Below are 24,316 nucleotides of genomic sequence, written 5' to 3' on the forward strand. Positions count from 1 at the left end.
ATGATTCTTTAAAAAAGATTGTGAGATATTTAAAATGTTTTGATCTTTGTTCAATAACACCTATCTCAATCACGAAGAATTATCTATATTAAGCTCTCATTTCAAATACAAAAAAAGTCAGCGTGCAGAGATATTTTTTTTGTGTATTCAGAGCTGCATTTCCGGCTCACAGCTTCGAGCCAATGAACCAACAAAGACTTAACTGTGAAGGAAACCGGATACGAAAGGATTTTGCTGTCAAACGCAAGTGGCATTATAACTACGATTTGAGAAGGGAAAACTATACTTAGAGAAACAATGGATAACAAAGCACAGACTTATCGTAAAATCACAACAGTAATATAATAATAAACAGTTTTGTTCGAATATTAAGATTAACGTTATTTAGAAATTTCAACAGTTAGAGCTATAGTCCGAATGAGAGTAATCTTATCGCTGCATTAATCACGTTTACAGATATGCCGCACTGTAAAATTACCCACAAAAAGTTCGGTAATTCCATGAATGTTTATTTATATATATATATATATATATATATATATATATATATATATATATATATATATATATATATATATATATATATATATATATATATATATATATATATATATATAAATAAATACATATATATCTACAGTTACATGTAACTTTCAATTTAACGCCTGCTTTACAACGTATGCATAAAAATTTATATTTTAGTTGAAACAATTGTCATGTAATAATACCATCGCGCTACCATCGCTCAGGGAGGCATCCTGCCCAACCTCTTGGCCATGCTCCAGCCCAAGAAGACTGAGAAGATGGCGCTATAATACGATGGCCTCACTTTCTACCCTTCAGACTCAGCCGATGGAAAATGTTTTTCTTTAATATTTTTTTATCTCCCATTATCATTTTCATATCACAATCCATATCTGTATAAGCGCCCTTGAGGTAGTTTTTTAAATCATACAAAATTATTATTATTGAATATGGCAGAACGGTCTCGAATCTTCTGGAAAAGTTAATAAAGGTACGTATCTACACTATACCAGTACAATGTGTAATGTCTACGAGTGGTCACGGATCGTTAAAAAGAGACGCAATAGGGAAGGTGCAGGTACGGAGAGGTTGTATTTCACATCTGCTCTTTGTGCTCTACGGAGTGCATAGTACCAAGTACCTGTAGGCAAGTTCATGTTGCTCGCGAGTCTGGTTGCGATGCAGCGGACCATACTGAACGTGCCCATTATATGGTAAGAACTTGAAGTGCAAGTAAACCATAATGTTCACGGTACATCCCTTGAGATATCATTTGTAACAGTTCACAGCAACTTGTGATTGACGATGTTGGAGACAAAACAAGGTACTAGGGATTTCTCTCAGAATTTAGAAAATAATAACGATGTAAGACTCAAATATTTAGATACAAAAAAGATGAAGCAAGGTATAAAGTGACATTATTCAACAATCTGATAAGAACTTTTTGATGTTGAAATTTGACACCAGTAAACAAACAAGTTAGGAAATAAGTGAACCCGTAATTGCATGTTGATTGAACGAATACTTATTTCGAAAAATTACGCCCATTTTTAGATGCATTTGAATGATCAGAATAAATTAAATAGTATGCAAGGAGTTACATTCCATATAGGCAGAAAAGCAGTGCCCATTATACCGTACCTTACTACCAACATCTACTGCCTACTTTAATCAAAAACTCCGTGCACGCAACTTATTGCATTCATTGATAGAAACGATTTTTATGTTAAACACTTATACGAAATAATACGACTACTACCATCACGCCGTTTCCCCGCAGGGTTAGGCAGAAAGGATGGAACGCCACCCTATTCTGTCCTGACATATGTACACTTCCTCGCCTCCTTCGCATCAATACATCTATTCATACATGCCCTCCGATTACGCAGACTTTTGACACCACCAGATTTTAGGTTCTGATTGATCTGATCGTGCCAAGTCTTTTAAATAATACTATACAACTAATAGAAATAAAAAGGATTTTTCTATATTGATTCTAGTTTTTACTTTTTGCGAGTAAATATAAATCAGTTAAAGAATAAAATTGGAAGGTAAAACCGCTTTCGCTACAAATAAATCGATTTTGATTCTGGCTAATATTTTTAAAACATTACTTTGAAAGAAGTTATCATTTAAATAATCATAATACAATACATACCCATATAGAAAACTGACTACCCAACAAAAAAGTTTTTCGAGGGACAAATTTAATTACAGAGACGAGTTATTCAATAATTAAAATCAAGTACATACAAATACCTTACGCTATTTTACTCATTAAAGGTGGGAATACAGTCCGGATGGGAAAATCTGTCGCAACAAAAGACGGCATTGTCAGCATCGTTACGGCATCATTTGACAAATGAAACTGCAAACAAAACAAAAACAGTGCTGGGTCGCATACGCGCAAGGTTGAATCATGGGAAAAGAGACGCGCAATAAAGTGACACACTTTTACAGGTGTGACGTATTAGGCTGAGGTATTAGTAACGGAAAGCGCCGTTACGCGGCATCCCACAGCTAGACGCCGAAAACGGCGCCCGATGTACATATTCACGTCTATACGTATTTACGTATAGACGTATTTACTCGTACATTTTGGCCGCGATGCACAACGCACCGCATAACAGATACGAAATGATATACAAAAACATTCAGAGGAACTTAAGATGAAAGCTATCAACCTGCTAGAGGAAAATAACATTTCTCATTGATTAATTATGAGATATACAACAATGCTGTTTTCCTTAAGAATTATTTATACTAAAACGTAGTTCCTTAGATATAAAGTAGCAGGAAGTCCATTGCATGCAGGATGATTTCTGTTATGACAAAGTCACAACCAATTCATATGAAATATAAGTTTCTAGAATTCAAGATATATACTGTATACCAATCGTAGGGCCTCGTCGGCACGGGTCAAAATAATCGTACATGGATGAAATTTTGTATAGGCCATGGTAGTTATAAAAAGTTAAGAGAGTATGCGTACACACACATACACACACATATATATATATATATATATATATATATATATATATATATATATATATATATATATATATATATATATATATATATCCATACACACACAAAGTATAATACTGTATGACATTCTATGGAAATGACTGATTATTTAGAGACATAACACATTCACAGAGATGTTGTTTGAGTGAGTGGACTGGGAAGTTTTGTCACTTGACATTTGGATAATAAATAATTATAGGGAACGAATGTATAACAAATTATGTGACCTTTCTCACTCGCGTTAATCCATATCTGACTCACTGATAATTCTATAGTTTTAGCTTAGCTCACCCGCGAATTATTATTCCAATATTGGCCTCAAGACTGTTTACACGAAATATGAAATCACACATCGCTTACTCTTTTCAACAACGTCATATATCAAAAATCGTCAATTTTCAGTTGTGTTTGTTTCGTCAATGTTTTCGGAATGCCTAGAAAATGTACTATATCCCAGCAAAAGCGGCATATTTTAAACTTAATATTTACCCGCTACAGGGCAGAAAGTGTTGTTTTTGCATTTTGAAGAAAAGGTAATATTTAATTATTTTTCTAAATGTACTAAATATTTTTCAAATGGAGAAAAAACATTTTGGTTTTAACTAAAATAATCTTTGCACAGTAAAAAGTTTAATAAGTGGCTTGAAATTTAATTTTAATACATTTTTTTAAAACTTTGAAAGCGATATTATGAAAAATCAAGTTTTTTGATATTTGACGTTGTTGAAAGGAGTGAGCGACATATGACGGAAGATACAATCACATGCACTTCTGTATTCATCATTTTGCATTTACCATATGACCTACTACGTGAAGCGTGTAACATCTTTAAGAGAATGATTTACAATCGCATTTATTTTATAATTAGCATACAGAACACCAAGAATCAGAAAGCGATTATCATTAGAGATACATCTAGAATCCTGGGTAGCGAACAAACGTCCCTAAGAAAAAATGCCTCGGTTTGCGAACGGAATTCCAGGTTTTTTTTATTTAAGTTGTATTTTGTAAATACCACTATTTCAATAGTGGTATTCACTGAGTAAAAATTACGAGTACAAATAGATAGATTTTCACCACAAATTGACTGCCGAATCAATTAATGAAAGAATTCCAGGTTATGTACAGGATGCAATATATTCCTCAAACTGAGATCTCAGCAGTATACAAGGGAAGTACTTGAACAGTTTCATAATGAGCTTGAAGTTATTCAAAATTGTATTCTCTTTAATCGCATGAATCGATGATACGTATGTAGCCATAAATATTCACTATATGTACCGCTAAATGTCGTTCATTTGAAGCGTATGATGAGTTAAACGGACGTGCATCCAGATCTTAATCAAATATATGAAGTCATCAAACAGGATCGGAGAGGAATGTTAATGGAATAATAAAATGGTGTATATCAATGCAGTACTGAACATATGTAACGTATCGTTCTAGTTTCACTAAACAATTGTTGCGTAATTGTCCATTATTGAAACCTACTGACCGATTGATATGGTGACCTTATTGTCTTGCGAAACGACAATTTTATGCTTTGCCATAGTATAACACATAGAAATTTCAGTATTTAAAAGAAAAAGATACAAAAAGTAACTCTTTCACGAGAACTAACATTTTTTCGATTAAAGTTATGTAATGTTTATACTATAGTAAATAAGAAGCGAAAAACGAAACGCCAGATGCCTGGAAGGTAATAAGAAACACACTATAATAATCACAAAACTGTGACGTAAATAAAAAGTGCGAAAAGAAAAATCATGAATGTAAAAATGAACTTACGTGTGGGAGGGGTTTTAGACGTCAGGGCGAGGGCGAGGCGTCGAATCGCGTCTGGTCTGGAACAAACAATACGGGAATAGGATCAGCAAAGACGTCATAGTATGATTATCTTAGACAATGTGTGTAGCTTAACTTTAAAAGTACCTAAATAGTCAGTGATAACAAAATGCGTAGGTGGAAAATGCGGTTTGTAAAATATGTAGGTTATAACAATTATCGCTTTACGTATGGGCTCGTGAAATGGTATTCGAGTATGCCGAAAAGATAACAGTATTTGGAATTTCCAAGAAGTGCAACCGCAATTTGGCACACTCGAACTAACCCGAGTTTACGCGAATTCGGCATCGCGATAAGAATAAACTAATATACCGGAAGTACAATTACATTTTTTTTATCGAAATAACCGAACAATGATGGACATTAAAAGTAACGATTTATTTTCTACTGTCAAAAACGTTTTCAACTGCGATGAAACAATTCCATGATTGAAAAGATTCAAAATAAATATTATAACATATCGCTCACTCCTTTCAAGAACGTCATAAATCAAAAATCGTCAATTTTCAGTTGTGCATGTTTTCGGAATGCCCAGAAAATGTACTATATCCCAGAAAAAGTGGCATATTTTTAACATAATATTTACCTGCTACAGGGCAGAAAATGTTGTTTTTTGCATTTTGAAGAAAAGGTATTGTTTAATTATTTTTTAAATATATTAAATATTTTTCAAATGGACAAAAAACCTTCATGTTTTACATAAAAAGATATGTTGCACAATAAAAAGTTCTATTAGTGGCTTGATATTTATTTTTAATACATTGTGTTATATTTTGAAACTTTAAAAACGTTCTCCTGAAAAATCAAGTTTTTTGATTTATGACGTTCTTGAAAGGAGTGAGCGATATTAGTACTACTATCTATCATTAGAATCCTTACTGTACATCAAACCTCATCCCTTGGCTTTTTCCTCTACCTCCATCTCTAAACTCCCCTATTATTTTGCTCCTTGTTATCATCAATTTGTGATTTTTCATAAACATTTAGTAAAATATAAAGTGGTTGCATTGTTGACACAACAGTAATTTGTAATTTATGTTTTTTTTAATGTTCAAACACTATTTACCCTCTCATTATAAACAGCTACATAAGGTATCAAACATTTTGACCAATATCACTCGTCCGTTTTTGGCTGGTTAGAAGTTATTGCTTTGTAGCAATGAGCCCGCCAATGTACATATTTCTTTTCTAAACATAAATAAATAAATAAATTAACATAGAATTGAGATGACAAGTTCCAAAGCTTGTATTTGTCGATCGAAGAATAAAAAGGCACAAAGCGAAGTCGTAAAAACTAGCCAATTACTGATATCGAACAAGCGAAGGAAAGTTGAGTACCTGGGACACGTTATGAGACATGACACTACAAACTTCCAAAAAAGTAATAGAGGGTAAAGTAGACGGCAGAAGAAGTATAGGTAAATAGAAAGAAGCTCTGGTACGCAACGATGGGGAGTAATATCGGGATAAGAGGAGGAGCAAGTAAGTAAAGAAATATATGATGCACATTTTACACGTAGCTAGATTTTCATGATTATTTACATATGCTTATGTATTCAATAGATTCATTCTTAATTAACTTTAAACCCAAGTAACGCTAACGTAATTGAATTTTTGCTTAAAATACCATTTTATTCTGAAACATAAATGAAAATAGAGTTATTGAAAGGTAGAGTAAAAAAAAATATTTGCCAAATTTTCAAAATATATTTCAAAAATATATATGCGCGGACAACACGTGGGACTTCGCATGTTTCACTTTGCATGTTTGAAAGTACACCCGTGAGTAAATCTTGCATAAATGACTAAAGCCTTTACAATTGTTAAGGGTATTTTAATTTTACAGTTACGATATCAAATGAAATTGGAAACACTTTCTTATTTTGAATATTGCATCGCAAGGCCGCTCATAGGTACTCGCATTCTGCAGCGTAATTCCGAGTGATGTTTTCATTGCGCAACCTCGCGGTACAAATTGGACTTTGATGATGACACCAGCGTCCATAACGGGTACTGCTAACGTTTCAATGATCATCGGGCCGCTTAATCAGTACGTCAGTGAAAGGTGAATGCTGTCCATATTTGCTAAGGCGGCATACAAATAACTAGGTCAAAAGATGTATGACCCACATACCATCTAAGTAACATCTTTTTGCACGAAACGTTACATAACCGTCAGTTTCAAAGTACGTAGAAAAAATCAGAAATTCATATTGAATAGTTAGTAAGTAGGTAGACTAGGATACGAAGCGGGAGTCTTAGAAATTGCCATCATATTTGGCCAAGTAGACTTCAGTGAAAACAATCGGGAAACATCAATCATCAAAGATTGAGATTGAAAGACAGAGAATTGCGCAACATTGCAAATCAAAGTCTACTTCGTGATGGAGGTAACCTCGATATAAGAATTTGATATTTTTCTTTAAACGAGGTCGATCGAGAATGAAAAACGGTCATTGAATTTCAAAATACGATGTTTTTATCGCGGAGGTATGATTCAAACGAACCGCTCGTAAGGTCAAAATAAGGTGCAACACTTTCGCCGCAATAATGAACGAAAGTTGTCGTTTTCAAAACTGAAAGTAACAATAGACTCATTCGCTCGTTTGTAGTATAGCCGAGTTTCCGAAAGAGAAAGCAAGTTCCGAAATGAACATCGGACATTGAATGTTTACATGCGAATCACTGCGCATTTGAAAAATGAACGAGTACATAAGTACAGACATTCACGCGCTCTTATTTAATCAGCTCTCATCGGAAAGTAAGCGACACGATTGCCACATTGGCGAAACAAACAAACCCCTCCATAGGCGAGCGCGAAACTAGATCACCTCTAGGAGCGGCGGCGGAGGTGACACACATCTAGCCAGTCACAACAATACGAGCGCCTTTGTAGAGCCATACCTACTTGCCATGCGAATTTGTTGCGCAAAGCCATCGCGATCAGCGGCGTATGTCGTTTTACCGAGAACACAGATTATGAACGTTTTAAAGGGTTGTCACGTTCCTCGAAACGAACTGTTGGTGCATGTTAAGGATGACGAGTCTTTCAGATATGCCGACTTAATTGCAGCTGTTAGTCTGGTTTCGTGAGCTTTTGGTTTATCTCCTCGACCAATGCTGTCCAATAACATCTCAAAAACAAAAGAGTTGGCAAATTCTAACTAAAAGTTACGATGAATAAGTAAATCAGTCTGAAAACCAATAAATAGCTAACTTTGTAAGACGTCTCTCCCTCTTCTGTAGGTCTCTTCTAAGTTTTTCCAGACTTCTTTTGTTTGGGGTTTTTCAATCCACTTACTACCAGCGACGGGGACGAAATCATATATGACATTTATAAAATAGAACCCAGTCAGGGATACAATATGAATGAACTAAAAAAATACTTTATGGAAAGATATTTGTGTAAGTGATAAGTTATATTTTCATTTTTTTCCCATTAAACGTGGTTCTTAATTTCTGTTTTTTTTTAATATGCTTTTTTATGCCTATCTACTGTACCTATTATTGCTTTACATTTTGCCTGTATTTTATTATTTGCAGAATTCTTATTTGTTTTTCAGTCTCGTTAACCTTAATTCTATGTCCCAAAATGCGTAATGGGAATTACTCATCGGGAATACTATATGTGTGACTTATGTTTGTAATATGTTTCAATAAGTAAATGTCATCGGATCATCTTTTACTGAGGCCGACCTATTCACCTTTTATGTCCCATCTTTAAGTAAGTAGCTATAAGATCTGAGAAATTGGTATGTTATAGGGTTAATACCTTTACCTTTGCCTATTGCGTTGAAAGTAAGGTACAAAGCTATGTGGGCTGTGGCGGCTGGAGACGATGACGTGCCTCCACTTATTTTTTTGAATTACCTAACGTCCAAGTGACTCTGAAATCTATCTACTGCTTATGCAATACCGCTTATCGTGACCCTACTCAGGCTTCAACTTTATAAGCTTTATAGCCTTTGCCTACTCGTGAGTAGATTTACTCTTTATGTTTAAAGTTACTATAATTTCATATGATTCATGAGTGAAAAATCTAGACAAAAACACTCGCTATATCGTTAGAGGCACGGGTTAATACATTTCAATGATTTATTTATTGATTTGGCTTTTAATTTGTACAATTGAATTTTAATTTATGTATTATTTTTTGACATCTCATCAAAGATGAAGAAGAATATGGAAGTCTGGGTATTTGAAAATAACTCCTGCAATTGGAGATAATCCAGATTTTGTGAGCAAGTATTTGGACAGACTCAAAATGTTGTTTAATTTATGTATTAAATGTTAAATCAAACACAGTTAAATTGTATTTTTTTGTTTAAAAAATGCCATAACTAGGCGAAACAATGGCCACAATATTGGTTTTTTATGTGATTTTTTAACAATAAAATACAACTAAGGAGACCCAAATAATCTGTGTTTGATTTGGCATTTCATATATACATTTCAATGATTCAAAGCAGTTAGCAGTGAAGTTACTTGGGTATACGATTTTGGTTCTATGATTTTGCACGTGAGTTTAGATAGGACGCGCCTCCACTGCTCGCCACCCGCGCCCTGTCCGAGGGAAAGGCGCCGCCCGCTCAACTTTCTCCGCCGCGCGGAAGGATAAGAGTGGCCCCGTCACCCGTCACCGCCGCGGCGTGTGAGACAGCACGCGAGCCTTCTGACGCAATCGATACCGCGGCCTATTTGTCTCCACAGTTCTGACAGCACCGGCGTTCGTATCAGATAAAGCGAGAGTTTGCGAAACACTTTTCCGCACTTTCCCCTTGCATATTTCGACATATAATACGGTGACATTTCGCTATTATTATACGTAACGCAGTGTCTTCTTCTTCTTTTTCTCTAGCGTTCTGTTCTCCGCTGTTGGGTATAGGCCTTTTCGTTTGCGAACCACTTTTCGGCACTAACCCATCGCATATTTCGAAATACGGTGACATTTCACTATTATTATACATAAAACAGTCTCTTCTTCTTCTTCTTTATCTCAAGCGTTCTGTTCTCCACTACTAGGCTTCCTCCTTGCCCTGCGCACCATCTCTTTTGGGGTCTTCCAACGCCTCTTTTATTCTCAAAAGGTCTCCATCTTAAAAAATTGGAGTCCATCTTGTAGGGTACATCTTGCAATATGTCTTGCCCATTGCCACTTGAGTCTTTCTACGCGATCCATGATATCCTCTTTTTTGGTTCTGTTCCTGCACTTCTTCATTTACATTTACATAACAAAATATATCCATAAAATCACAAAAAAATATTTTCATAAAAAATGCGAAAATGAAGGGAGAAAAAAACAAAGTGTGCCGTGTGCCAAGAAGCGCAGAAGGTTAGCCAAATAAATACGATGGAGGCGGAAATACTACACATACCTCGTACTGGTATGCAAAGCTAATATCCTGTTTTTTTTTGGTATGACGACTCGAACAGCTCATTGAGAATTATGATTGTTTTATTATTTATAGCTGTACCAAGGACGCGATATAAGAAATAAGAATTTATGGACCAAAAAATTGCTATGACTTGTAGATTCTTATAAATCCCAGATTGAAGGGTATTTCCTATTTAGCTAATATTCTAAGAAAAATCTAAACATGTCAAGCAAAAGTGCACGAGATATTTTCTCACTTCATTACGTTTTGTAACAACAAATTATAATATTATTTCCGAGAAGAGGAAACCAGTTGGTAACTCAACATTAAGGTAGTAAAAATTGAAAGAATCAAAAGTGATTTCCAGTCAGACAAACCAAACATGAACAACCTCGCTGTGGGCCGCTAGCGAGAATTATGAATGTCACATTGAAAGTGAGGCTGGGACAGAACAGAATCGCGGCGATATGTTCATACATGGAATAAGATTATGAGAGGCGGCTAGTCAACAAGAGCCAAATAACGGGGACCACCTGGGCGACTCAATCGTACGGAGTACCCTTCGCTCCAAATAAGGCCGGGTTCTCTAGCGGGATCGTCTGAGTCGAAGATGCACGGCGATTACGGCGACCGAAAATAATTTGGTAATTTATTCATACTATGTGCTTCAAATAATATTGACGACGATTCACAGCAACACCAAACCGATTTTTAACAGAGAAGTTCATCATTATAATACACGAGGACATAATAAAATAAATGTGGAGCCAATGAACACAACTTAGTTCGGAGTACGGTTCTTGCAGTATGTAGGTATATTGCCTGTACCCAAATTAACTAGCTGGCTTATATATAAAATAGAACCCAGTACGGGATCCAAAAACAATGAAGTGAAAAAACACTTCAATAAGACCTTACTTCCAAACACAGAATCCAATCAGCGGCCGACCGCCGGAGAGGTAACACGTTTATTAACGACCGTTTTTATAAAGAATGCAGATTGATATTTTTTGCTTTATAGAATACATATGTACAAATATAGATAAAACATTTTAATATTTTTTAAAAATCTACCTTTAAAAACTAATTTTTTTCAAAACCATGATATTATTATTTTGGAGAAAAACTTATTTTTTTAATGCCAAAACGGTGTTTTAAGAAAAAAATCAATTGCGTAAAATAATACATGGATTTTGAGAAAAATAATTTGCGACTTAACAAATAGATACTGGGCGTTATGCTAAGATATTTGTGTCAGTGATTAGTTATATTTTCTCATTTTTTCCTTTGAACGTGCTTCTTACGTTATGTTTTTTATACGCCTATTAACTGTACCTTTAATTGCTTTTATTTTTCATTTCGCCCTGTGTTTCCTTATTTGTTTTTCAGTCTTGTTAACCTTAATCCCATGTCCCGAAATGAGTGATGGAAATCACATATCGGGAATATTTCATATGTGAATTGTGTACGTAATATGTTTAAATAAATTATTCTCACTGACATGTTGCAGATGTAAGATATTGTTTTGTTTCAACTCAAAATACACAACAACAACTATCTGTGGCCCACATCCAAACTGGGCTGGCGCGTGTGTAATAATGCAATTCAATTAGACCGCAATTTCACTTTCTAATGTGAAATTTGAGATAAACGTTACAGGCATTATGCATAAAGAGCATGTTAATTTATTGATTCTCATGGGCAATAAAATGGTATTGCAAAAACTCGTACCCGACCGGCATGGTTTGCTAACACAATTTAAATTTTGCAACATTTCTATAAATAACCGTAAACAAAATTGAACCGAATGACCACAGAAGCGGGCGAGTTACTTCGAAAAACTAACTAACTAACTAACCATCACGCCGCTTCCCCGCAGGGGTAGGCAGAGAGAATAGAGCGCCACACCACTCTGTCCTTGCAAACATTCTTCGCCTCTTCCACGTTCATGCATCTCCTCATACATACCCGCCGATTGTTACGACTCCTAACCTGACCACTTTCAAGTATTTGGCATACCTGATCGTGCCATGTTTTTCTCGGTCTTCCTCTGCTTCTTTTCCCGCTAACATTCGCCTCATAAATTTGTTTTACCGTTCTTTCCTCACTCATTCGTTCTACATGTCCAAACCATCTCAACACACCTTTCTTAATTTTATCGATAATGCTTATCTCAGCTTTGCATTCCTTCCTTATTTCACTATTCGCACATCTATCATACATCGTTTTGTTACACATTCTTCTGAGAGATCGCATTTCGACTGCATTCAGTCTACTTTCATCCTTCTTTTGCCAACTCCATGTTTCACTTCCATACATTAGAGTTGGAACCAGGGCGAGTTACTTCGATAGATGAAGAATTGCGATCCCTCAAACGGATGTGCGGCAAAACGATGGTTGATAGATGTTTGAATGTTGAAATAAAGAAAAATGCAAGACTGAGATAAGCATTATAGATAAAATTGAGAAAGGCGTGTTGAGATGGTCTGGATATGTGGAACGTATGAGTGAGGACAGAAAGGTAAAAATAATTTATGAGGCAAATGTATGTAGTTAGAAAAATAGGCAGAGGAAGACTGAGGAAAACTTGGCACGATCAGGTATGTCAAATACTTGAAACGGACGTGTCAGGAGTCGAAATTGTCGGCGGCTATGTATGAAGAGATGCATGAATGTGGAAGAGGCGAAGAATGTTTGCAAAGACAGTGGTTAAATTAAAAACATATACATTTCATTAACAGTCCATTTACATACTTGTAAATGTTATGCCATTAATGCGTATTTAGCGCAGGAGAATCCAACGTCCTGTTATTATGATCATTTTATCTTATTCAAATCTTTATGGCTCCGCCTCTGCAGTCGAGGTGCAGCCAAATCGGTACATCACTCGAGTAGGTGCATGCTTTATTGTAAACAACAACACGCGATGTTCTCCGCAAGGTTTATAATTATAGTCCGGCCCGTTAATAGCGTGTATAAATATTATGTTTACCAGCTTTATTGGTGGGATCATCGATCCAATAGATATTGATGGAAAATATGAATTGGAATCTTGTAAATGTTTGCGAATAAAGCCAACTAGATTGTTATAATATTATGATCAATATTATGATCCTCCCTGGTCGCGAAATGTTTGTTTATATAACAGAACGCGTTATATATATATATATATATATATATATATATATATATATATATATATATATATATATATATATATATATATATATATATATATGTATATATATATATATATATATATATATATATATATATATATATATATATATATATATATATATATATATATATACATATATATATACATCTCCTTACAGTAAACAAAGTTTGAAAATGATGCAGACTGCATCGAAACACGTGTCGCAGTAGATTTTAAGAAATGGTGGTGTTTAATAAGTAAAACATCAATTAAAATGGATAGATTTTACCACAAAGTGACTGCCGAATCAATTAATGAATGAATATGGAAGTCAGGGCATATTTACAGGGCGTCCATATTCTTCTTCATGTACGTTGAGATGTCAAAAAATAATAAGAAAAATAATTCTTGTAATTGGAGATAATTCAGATTTGTGAACAAGTATTTGGACACACTCAAAATGTTGTACAGGATTATATTAACTCTAAATGAAACGTGATGATTGCGAGTCAATATACCCCCATTCAGATGAAATAAAATAACGGCTTCTTGCAGATACGCCTTCTGCGGTTAGTCAGCCCTTACGATGTGTGCAGTGTGCAGTGTGCATGTGCATGTTACCCCGAAGCGAGTGTCGAGACAGTTTCTGAGAAGCGCGGCGCGCGGCCGAGACCAGGTCAGAATTAACGAGCGGGAGATTTGCCGCCAAAGCGGAGTGCATCGGCTCCCACTGTGCGGCGCAGTTCCAAGAACCGCTGCGCTGCGAACTGCATCAGCCGCCACTGGACGCCTTGACCAGGGGTGGACCAACCATAAAAAAATTACTTTAAAATATGTTATGAAAGTTTTATTCTCACACGCAGGCGCAGTGGCGTAGTAGGGGAGACGCTCGACTGCGAAACTGGCATGGAAGCTCCGACGGAGGTTCGATTGTCACCAAGTGCAAAACAAAATCAAGAAAGATTTATTTTCGATTGGTCTGGGTCTGAGTTGCGATGTATTTTACACTTTTTCCCTCCATATCCTTACTATCCCACCTGCAGACTAGCCTCTAAACGCATTTGGTTATTTCATTTTTTAAATAAAACATAGGACGCACAGACATATTTCATAAACTCTTATATTAAACATATATAGTGAGGTAGAGAGGAAAGGCAATTGAGATGGTATGGGGCACATAGGACGCAAAGAACCTGATCATATTGTGAATCGAGCAATAACTATGAATCTTCCTCGAAAGACATCTAGCGTAAGACCAAAGAATTCTAAGAATGTTGCGAAAAAAAAGATATGATGACCTAGACGACGTTGACATGAACCCTAGGACGAGGAGAGATGACCCTAATAGTTAAGGTAGAGGAAAGGCAATTGAGATGGTATGGGCAATTAGGACGCAGAGAACCTGATCATATTGTGAAACAACCATTTGCCATGGATCTTCCTCGAAAGACATCTAGAAGAAGATCAAAGAATTCATGGATATTGTAGAAAGTAAATATAATATAATGGCTTGGCCTAGGCATTGTTGCTATGACCGAAGGACCTACAACCCGAGGATAAAGAGAGCTGACCCCATCACTCTACAAAGACGATAAGTTGGGTTGGAGCCAGGAAGAAGAGAAATAAAGTAATATTCTCGATCAAATTAATTTAGTATCACAAAATTATGCAAATTTCATAAAAATCGTCGATAAGGTAACATTTTTAGGATGGGATTTATCATATCGACTTTGTTTTTTTTTACATGGATATCAAGTGTAATGCAAGACCCGAATAGTAAATCAGAAAATTATAATATAGAAAGGTATTTTAACGATGTTCTGAATTAAGGCATTTCAAATTTTCAAAAGTGGAAAACGTAAGTCTCATTGAAGGGAAAAATACTTGTCTTCTTTTGGATTATGCGAGCATGAAACAGACTAAAAATGTTCGGGATAGTTATAGAATTACTTGGATGCTGTGGATATTTATAAAGGATACCGTATATTATTTGTGCTAATAATTTTTTGTTTGTTTGTCCATGTAACCATTTATAAGATACAAAAAAAATTGTAATAAAATTATTTATTAATATAAAAAATGTAGTTTGATAGCCGCGAGTTTGTTTCGCTTCACAGTTTGATTAGAGATGATGTATTTTAGATACTTTTCAGGATAATAATAATAATTGCATGGGATGCTTTAATGTATCGGTAGCTTAACTTTTAATGATCATCCATTCGGGTGTTGCGATACACTTTGATGGTAACATAAAAAGCCCGCCCCTGTTGACCGTTCGCCGCTGGAGGGCCATTGTGATCTGTGGCCGCGGATCAAAATAAGAAGCAACAAAATTATTTCGCGATTCCCACGGGCCGAGGAATGCGTCGGACCGCCATGTTTGTTATCAAGTCATCGGCCGCGACGCGGCGCGACGCGCGCGTACGCTTCATTTTAGCGCGCTTTTACACCCGCCAAAACAATAAACAGGTATAGTGCCTTGTTTAAAGAAATAAATAATTATGTTCTCCTTTCATCACAACTTCGGGCAAAGGGAATTTTGAATTTCAAGACCATTTGTGGCACACAATTAATTATCCATTGTCAAACTATTCAGATATGATATTTTGGTCAATACTCGTAGTTATTCATTGTCAAGCTGTTGGTTTTTTTATTTGATTTTTTTTGGTACAAAGTTGACAATTATGGATATATTCGGAGACGATATTTTCATTTAAACATAAAGATTATGGCTACAGAAGCAATCGAATATAATTATCTACCACAACCGAAAACAAAGTTATTGAGTTTACGTAATAAGTAACTATTTCAACAATTACTGACACATTATCTTGCGGGGGAAACGATAGAACGTTACCAGTGTTTGTTCTGACATACCTACTTATATTTTCAGGTACCTTAAGATTAGTATATTGAATCATACATGTCCCTCGGTTACTGACAAGTCAGGTTCGGGTTGATTTGGTCCTGTTAAGTCTTTCTAGATCGTCCTCATTTTACTTTCCTACTCATATTTACATATTTAGTAATAATTAAAAATATCTAATTCGTTTTTAAACCGTCTCAAAAAAGCTTAAAACTGGATTTAAAATCAACGTTTTTTTACACAATAGTACTTTTTTTGCTGTTCATAATCTCACAAACCCATTACAGGAAAATATATTAATTGCAAATTATTAACTAAGCAGAAAATGCCCTCATTAAAATATATTGCATTTAGAAAAATAGATTAAGAGAATCAAAAGATTATCCACTGTTAATTATTTTGTATAACATCACAAAGTCTAATTAAAAAATGTTTTGAATAGCCAATACAGTCAAAATCGTTCCAGTAAGTAATCGAAGTTCATGACACTCGGACAAAGTGCTCTGTTGTTTTGTCATTGAGCGTCCTTAAAGAGAAAACAATTATGTAGATGATTCGTAGAAGCAATTTAAAATACTTGGACATTGGCTTATGTCGCTAGTAAAGTATCTCAGTCGACCTTCCAATTAAGTGAAATCGCAAAACGTGACGGAAATTTTTAACGTTCAACCGTGATTTGTCCAACTGGTGAAAACGTGACAAAGGTAAGACGCGAAACGAAGCTATGTTATTTAAAAAGATTTTGCATTGAAATAAAGGAGACATAACAAATGGCAAAAGATTGCATGAGAATGCAATCTTCACCCAATTATGTGAAAAAAATACTGACAGATATGTCTAACGCCTTTTTTTTATTGTGTTTTGCATAATACATTTTATAAAAGTTTTAAAAAAAAACTTTTATAATTGATTTTGTCGTCTGTTTTAAACATATTTATGTCATGTTACAATACGTTTTAAAAGCATTTGTTTTAAATCCCATAAATAATGTCTCCAAAAAGTAATATAAGTGGTATTACACAAAGTAAACAATGGATGAAAAGGTTTTTTTTAAAGATGTTTTATTACCATACCACAAAGTTATCAATGCTTTTAATACTTAATAATATAATAAAAAAATACTTAAAAAATTATAAACCTAATTTTATGTCTATTACAGTTTTTTTATGATGACCTAGGAAGCTGCCTGGCTGACAAGTTTAATAACCACAGAAACCGTGGATGCAAAATTTAAACGAAAAGTGAAAACAAATCGAGGGGCTAAGTACGGTCAATAGTTGAAACCGATTTGATTTAGTCAAATATTGGCACTGATCCCGGGTTCTGTATGCAGACCTCATAAATTTCATTCGAACTTGTCTAGAAAAATATCATTAAGTAAAGAAATTTTTCATCGATTCTGCCCCGACCTTATGAATAAACCATTGTACAAAGGATAATTTTCTAAAACTTCAAATCTACTTTACATTTTGTGTGGTTAATATGATTTGTGTAATATAAACAAAAAAATAAGGTATATTTTAAGGTCAAACGTTTAAAGAAATACAAGAAAAATAAGAAATTTGCGGTGAGAAATAATTGACTGGTTAAATGAATAAGTGTGTTATAAGATACAAAAATTAAAATGTATTTCTGAAAATGTTTATTCTAAGATGAATTAAGTTTAGTTTAAGTAAAAAGCGACTATTTTTTTTTTGTTAAAGAGGAATTTAATACTGTAAAAAATCTTAAATACGTACATGTTTATTTATTGAACAAGTTAAATAAGTAAATTCTTATGTGATCAGAGATCTTTTGATACTATCGAAAACCGAAAAATTATAATCGTATTACAAATATGAGGAAATGAAAGTACCTACATTTATTCAAAGTGCATCGTTTTTTCAACAACTGTTATGATAACTACCATCACAAGGTCGTAATTAGACAAGATCATTTATCATTTCATAATTGAAGTAAAGTATAACGACTGCGATATCATCTGCCAATGATTCGAAAGCTTAATTAGAAAAGTTCTCATGGCGGTACAGTAAGTTGCAGAGCGATTCCGTTGAAAATAATGGAATAGTTGAATGAAGAAAAATAAACTAAAATAAAGTAGAGTAACTGTATATGCCAGTGCTGAATAACTATTTGGTTATTTTGTAGCGATCGCCGAAGAAAGTGGCAACGGAAATGATATTTCACAAGAATGAGATGAATGAAGCGATACAATACAAAAAATGAAAACCAATGATCATTTCACGACTAAAAATAAGGCATAAATAATAGCACAACAGACCTACATAAATATTAACATTAATGAAAATCTTTCATAAAAGCAGTCACAGTCAAATAATATTTACAAGAAGAGAATAAAAATCTTCAAAAGAAAATTAAAAAACTATATATTAAGTATCAACAATATACATAACAAGTATTTTATGAATGGACTTTTTGCTGGTAATTTTCTTCGTACAAGATCATTTAATGGAATTAAATGAAAATACGACAACTAATTACTAAATTCATTAAAATATATCGTATAACGAAGACCAAATAAATTGAACGCGCGGTCAAATTAAAACTCAAATCGCATAATAATGTTCAGCGGATTCAAAAAGGACTTTCATGTCTTACTTAATAAGCATACAGGGTATACATTTTTTTGTTTAAATAAATAGAATATTCTTTCACAATATTTTTATGTCCAAATCATCGTTTATAAATCTGAGTTTAAACACTTAGGAGTTATTTTTATTAATATCTCGACACAGATGAAGAAAAATATGGGAGCGTGAGTATAAACAGGTATTTTGATCTGTTTCAAATAATTGATAAATTGACCTGGATAAAGTAACTGATCAAATTAAAAGTAAAAAAAAAATAACAATGGTTTTAAGCATCTCCTAGTGTGTACAATATATTGGGAATCTTACGTTTATTTCATGAAGGTTTCTGACAAATATACATAAAAAAAACTAACTCAACTATTGATGGTGGCCGAGAACTCTTTTTTGTGTTTTTTGTCGAACTGAAATTTGACAAGTGTGGTTGTCAATCACGGGTAGATGGTGAATGTTTCAGGTTTGTAAAATGATCACTGAACAAGCCTATGACAGTTTCAAGCATAGTAAATACCCAGACTCCTATATTATTCTTAATCCATGTTGAGATATCAATAAAAATAAATGATTTATAAATCTGCGATGTCGCAGATGTTGTGCGATGGGGAAGAGAAAGAAGACGTTTCAGGAGAAATTATTCGGGAAGAGCAAATTCGGATCGAGTGTTGAGAATAGGAGCAGTCAGCAGCATAAGAGGTAACAGTCCCCAAGGAAGATCACCTAAACGATGGAGAGACAGCTGTTCTTCCACCTCCCAGGAGCGGACCGGAGAGTAACAGGACATTGTCCTAAATAAAGAAGAAGAAGAAGAAGAATATTTAATTTAATGTTAATTTCACCAATATTTTTTTTTACTACCGATATTATTTTCAATCCATATCAACCGTAATAAACTAAAAATACGATTTAGGCTGTTAAGCAATTATTCAATTAAATATTTTAAAAAGCTTGAGAGCACTTACAAGGCGGATTTAAGTGAGTAGGTACTTGCATTAGGAAAATAAAGTAGGCACATATTTCGTAAAGGCAGCCAGCTGCTCAACGCTCGACGTGAACAAACAATTCTAGGAAATAAGTATTTCAAGAGCGTAATGCATTCATCCGTTGTACGTGAATTCACAGAATGGCCAATCAACTTACTATTTATATACGAGTGTTTATTTATATCTTGTTTATTCGGATGCAGTACATTCCGCGAAAAATGTTGATGAAATATTATATAAAGAACGTACACAAGTATTCCAGGGGTGTTGTCGTGACCTCTATTAATGTCTCTAACATAACCGCTAAAGAAAATAGTATTTGTTTTTTCCTGAAAAAATTTAAGCTTATTGATATCATCGTGTTTTCAAAGCGTCTACTAGTATCTAAAATAATTAGGAGGGAATCTAACATACATTAAAAAAAGGTCTTTGCTAAGTAAGAGAAACTTACTCCACTTAACCATAGATGAAGCCAAGAACTCTTAGTACGAAAGATGACAAGACAAATTAACTAAAAATATAAACATAAATAAACTAAATTCAAATAAATTAACTAAGTCAAATTACCTAAAAATATATATGTACAACTTTCAAAATTTGAGTTGGTGTGGTTGCCATCACGGGTAGAATTGTAACTATTACACGTGTATAAAGTAAAACAGGCTTATGACAGGTCCTAAAACCCTGTAAATACCCAGACTCCATATGTATCTATGCTGAGATATCAACTGACCGATATAATACGTGTGGCAGCTGGATTAAGAAAGAACCAAAATGTTCTTGACCATTTTTTTACTTAGGTACTTATACATATACTAAACACACTTTAAGATATTTTTGTGCATAATGTAATAAACAGTTTTATTTTCAAGAAATGCAATAAAAACATCATTATTTTAACGAATGATAACCGTTTGCACTGTTGTGGAAAGAATTTTTATGTTGCTGTTGCTATACTTAGCTAGCTAATGAATGCTTTTAAGCTTAAATGTGCCAAGGGTATATATATATATATATATATACACACACACTTTTTTACTTTGGTAAATATTAAATGTAAAGATAACTAGATAACTGATCTTTAGTGAAGCCAGGACGGACACAGCTAATAAAATTTATTTATTACAAAATGTGTATAGAAAATTATTTTGTACTAAATAAATACGATGAAAATAATAGTAAACAAAGAAGAGATCTTGAAATCCTTCAATGTGAATAAATTAAAAACGTGTTTACAAATTAAGATAAGTATACTCCGACTAAAGTTTTTTATCAAAACCTAATGAATTTGAAAATATCAATCATAGTTAAATACATATAAGTAATTTGTAAATATTGATTTTTCACTCGATCATTACATTGTATAGATTAATTATCACATAGAGTGTTGTTTTGCCGGCGCCAAATTTACCTTTGAAAACACAAATATCAACAAAATGTGCAATAGATTTAAATATGTGTGTAAAGCTTTGAATTTTTAATGTTTTAAACGATCCAATAGTCATATTATTTTTTGACATCTCATCAAAGATGAAGAAGAATATGGAAGTCTGGGCATTTACGGGGCTTACGACCGTCATAGGCTGGTTTAAGTGATCACTTTACACACGTGTAACATTCACCAATTCTACCCATTATTGACAATCACACTACTCAAATTCTTGTAATGTTCTATATATATGAACCAATTTAGAAACTTTGTTCTTGAATCACTAGAACTTCACTAGAGACATCTATTGGTGAGATGTAAAGAAGCTTTTTTATTAAGCAGAAACACTTATATTAGTATGTGAGATCCGAATCCTGGATTATAATCACACACATGAGAAACGCCAGAAAATACCATTTTCATTTTTATTATTAAGCTTATAATTTGACCAGATAATTTATTTACAACATTTAAAAGATCCAATAGTCGTTTTTTGAGCGCACAAAAAGGGGAAAAAGACGCAGCTTGCTTCATTTGCGCATTTTTTTTACCTTGTCCTGTAACGATATATTGTACATATGCGGTTTTTTTTGGCGAAATGAATAAATATTTAGTCAGATTTAGAAAAAGGTCAGAATATGAAATTTAAATTTAAATTTCATTTATAATTTTTTTTTATCATCATATAGAATTGAGTCAGTAAAAAAAAATTAAATTATTTAAACTCTCCTCAATAATGTTTGATTTAAAAAAAGTTAGTAATGAATTCGAATTAATGACTAGTTTTACGGGATTTTTTTGTTTGTTATTAATTCGAGCTCCCAAAGAAATGTCAACCGTTCTACGAGCCACCTTTGCAAAAATGCGTGTGCAAATATTTGAATTTCAAGTCTGGTAGGTTTGGCGAAGTTTGAAACGAGATTTTTTTTCCAAACAGATTTACTCAAATCTTTTACGAACTGTCTAGCGCTGGATTTAGAAGATTAAACCGTGAAACGGTTCCACATATGATGTTTGAAAATGAAGCGGGATGCATCAAAACACGTGTAAGAATACATTTTCAGAAATAGTAGTATTTACCAAGAAAAACTTGAACTAAAAATGGATTAATTTTAAATTAATCAAAATACATAAATTTGACATTGAAGAAAAACTCAAACATAAAAATAGAAACTAAGAAAAAATAACGAATATTATCCTAAACAGGTCCGCCTCCGTAGTGTAATGGTCAGCATGCTCGGCTACCGTTCTGGAGGTCCCGGGTTCGATTCCCAGGGGGGTTTAATAAATATAAGTGATTTTTTCACTCTAATATTTATTCAATATTACACTGGACTGAAGTGGAGGGCTGATCACCTTCCTTCATGTGTAATCGATCGAGATAACACTGCGTTTATATGAAGCAGTGCCCTATGCACCATTGGGGTGCGGTAAGGGTTTTATTATTTATTATTATCCTAAACAGGTAACTGAAAAAGTTACTTATTATTCACATCTCTAGTCATCTCTCCTAGTCAAAAATTCAATCGCACATCAACTCATTTTAGCGACTCCTCCAGAAGACCCACTTTGAAAGTTCAAAAACATCAAAAATATATCCTTTAATAAATAATATTCAATTTAGCAGAGGAGCAAAAATATACTATAATTTTTAATACATTATTAAAATATCTGATGTCGCGACAAATTCAAACTTAGTCAAAAGCTGTTTCTATACAATTTGAGAATGCATTTCCTAGAGTCTAAGAATATTTGCAAAGGAACTGTTTATCATTCGAAAAAAAAGCCAGACAACAAAGACTTTAAATGAATAGTATTATTATTTAGACTAATTAGTTTACCAGGAATCGCGTTACTAGCCCAACGAAATAATATGGAATGAATAAATAAGCAAAAAAGCGAACTTGTATATTAATGATGCATATATTATGACCTTTGTGAGTTACTATGCCCGACAACTAAAAACCTGTATGAATAACACGTTATTTGAAAATAATATTATTTTATTTTAAGTAACATACTTAATCTAAATTAAATTAATGCGCTAAACGGAAGGATAAGTATAAACTACATACGTATATACAAATATACCTAGGGATGTGCCTTCGATATAAGCAGAAAAGCAGTGCTTATCCTAACTTAGCAGCATGACATATAAAAACGCAACCAGTAGCTATCCTACCTTACTAAGTAGTACCAGCTTACCTTACTACCTACCTTTACTACCTTCCTTAATTAATTAATTATCACGCCGCTGACATACCATACATACCAGGGTAAGGACACGATTTTGTTAATGAAAAAATAAACAGGTATATTTGATTAAAATTTAATTACGTGATTCATTCATTATTCTAAATTGCACTCTGTTTCAAATGTCTTCTGTTAACTTTAATTAATTACAAAAATAAAAGTTTTATTTTATTCACATCGTCAGCGTAACATTTTTATTAATAAAGTTTTTAAACTCGAATGTGCGTCAGTAAGGTTGTATAAAAATATGATGTTTTTCTCAAACAAAATGCAAATTAATTATTTGAGTGACTCCATTATTGTGAGCGCGTAAAGCGGCATCAGCAAAATTTAAATAACAACACGTTTCTCATCAGAAAAGTTCACCGAATGAAAGAGAAAAAGGCAATTATATTTCTTACAAAGAATAATAAAAAAAGTCTAGACTTGATAACCGTTGTAAGCATTCTGTCAAAAACAGTAATTTCGACTCAAATTCCTCACCCAAAATAAATTACTAAAATTATTTACAACATTGTGAGTGTGTTCAAATAATTTAGACACACTCAAAATGTTGTAAATAAATTGCAAGCTAAAATAATAGAATGAAAAGGACTATAGTCCAGGATTCGGACGTTACATACAAATAAAAATGTTTCTGTTCAATAAAAAACCTTTTTCATCTCACCAATAGATGTCTCTAGTAAAAATGTAAGGTTATTCAAGTACAATATTTCGAAATTGGATCATATATATAAATATAGAA

The 24,316-nt window shown here is 33.6% G+C and overlaps 1 protein-coding gene across 1 annotated transcript in view; it reads right to left on the reverse strand.

Moving 5' to 3' along the window:
* LOC148313424 (3-phosphoinositide-dependent protein kinase 1-like) overlaps positions 1-24,316 on the reverse strand; it is a 212,884-nt gene that overhangs the window by 174,937 nt on the left and 13,631 nt on the right. The window contains exon 2 of the mRNA XM_088262915.1: positions 4,843-4,898. The gene's annotated coding sequence lies outside the window, so the exon portion shown is untranslated. The remainder of the gene's footprint in view (positions 1-4,842; positions 4,899-24,316) is intronic.

Source organism: Brachycentrus maculatus, unplaced genomic scaffold (genome assembly GCF_059751285.1).
Source record: "Brachycentrus maculatus isolate JH-2025_06_01 unplaced genomic scaffold, ASM5975128v1 h1tg000012l, whole genome shotgun sequence".
Classification (NCBI taxonomy): Eukaryota; Metazoa; Arthropoda; class Insecta; order Trichoptera; family Brachycentridae; genus Brachycentrus; species Brachycentrus maculatus.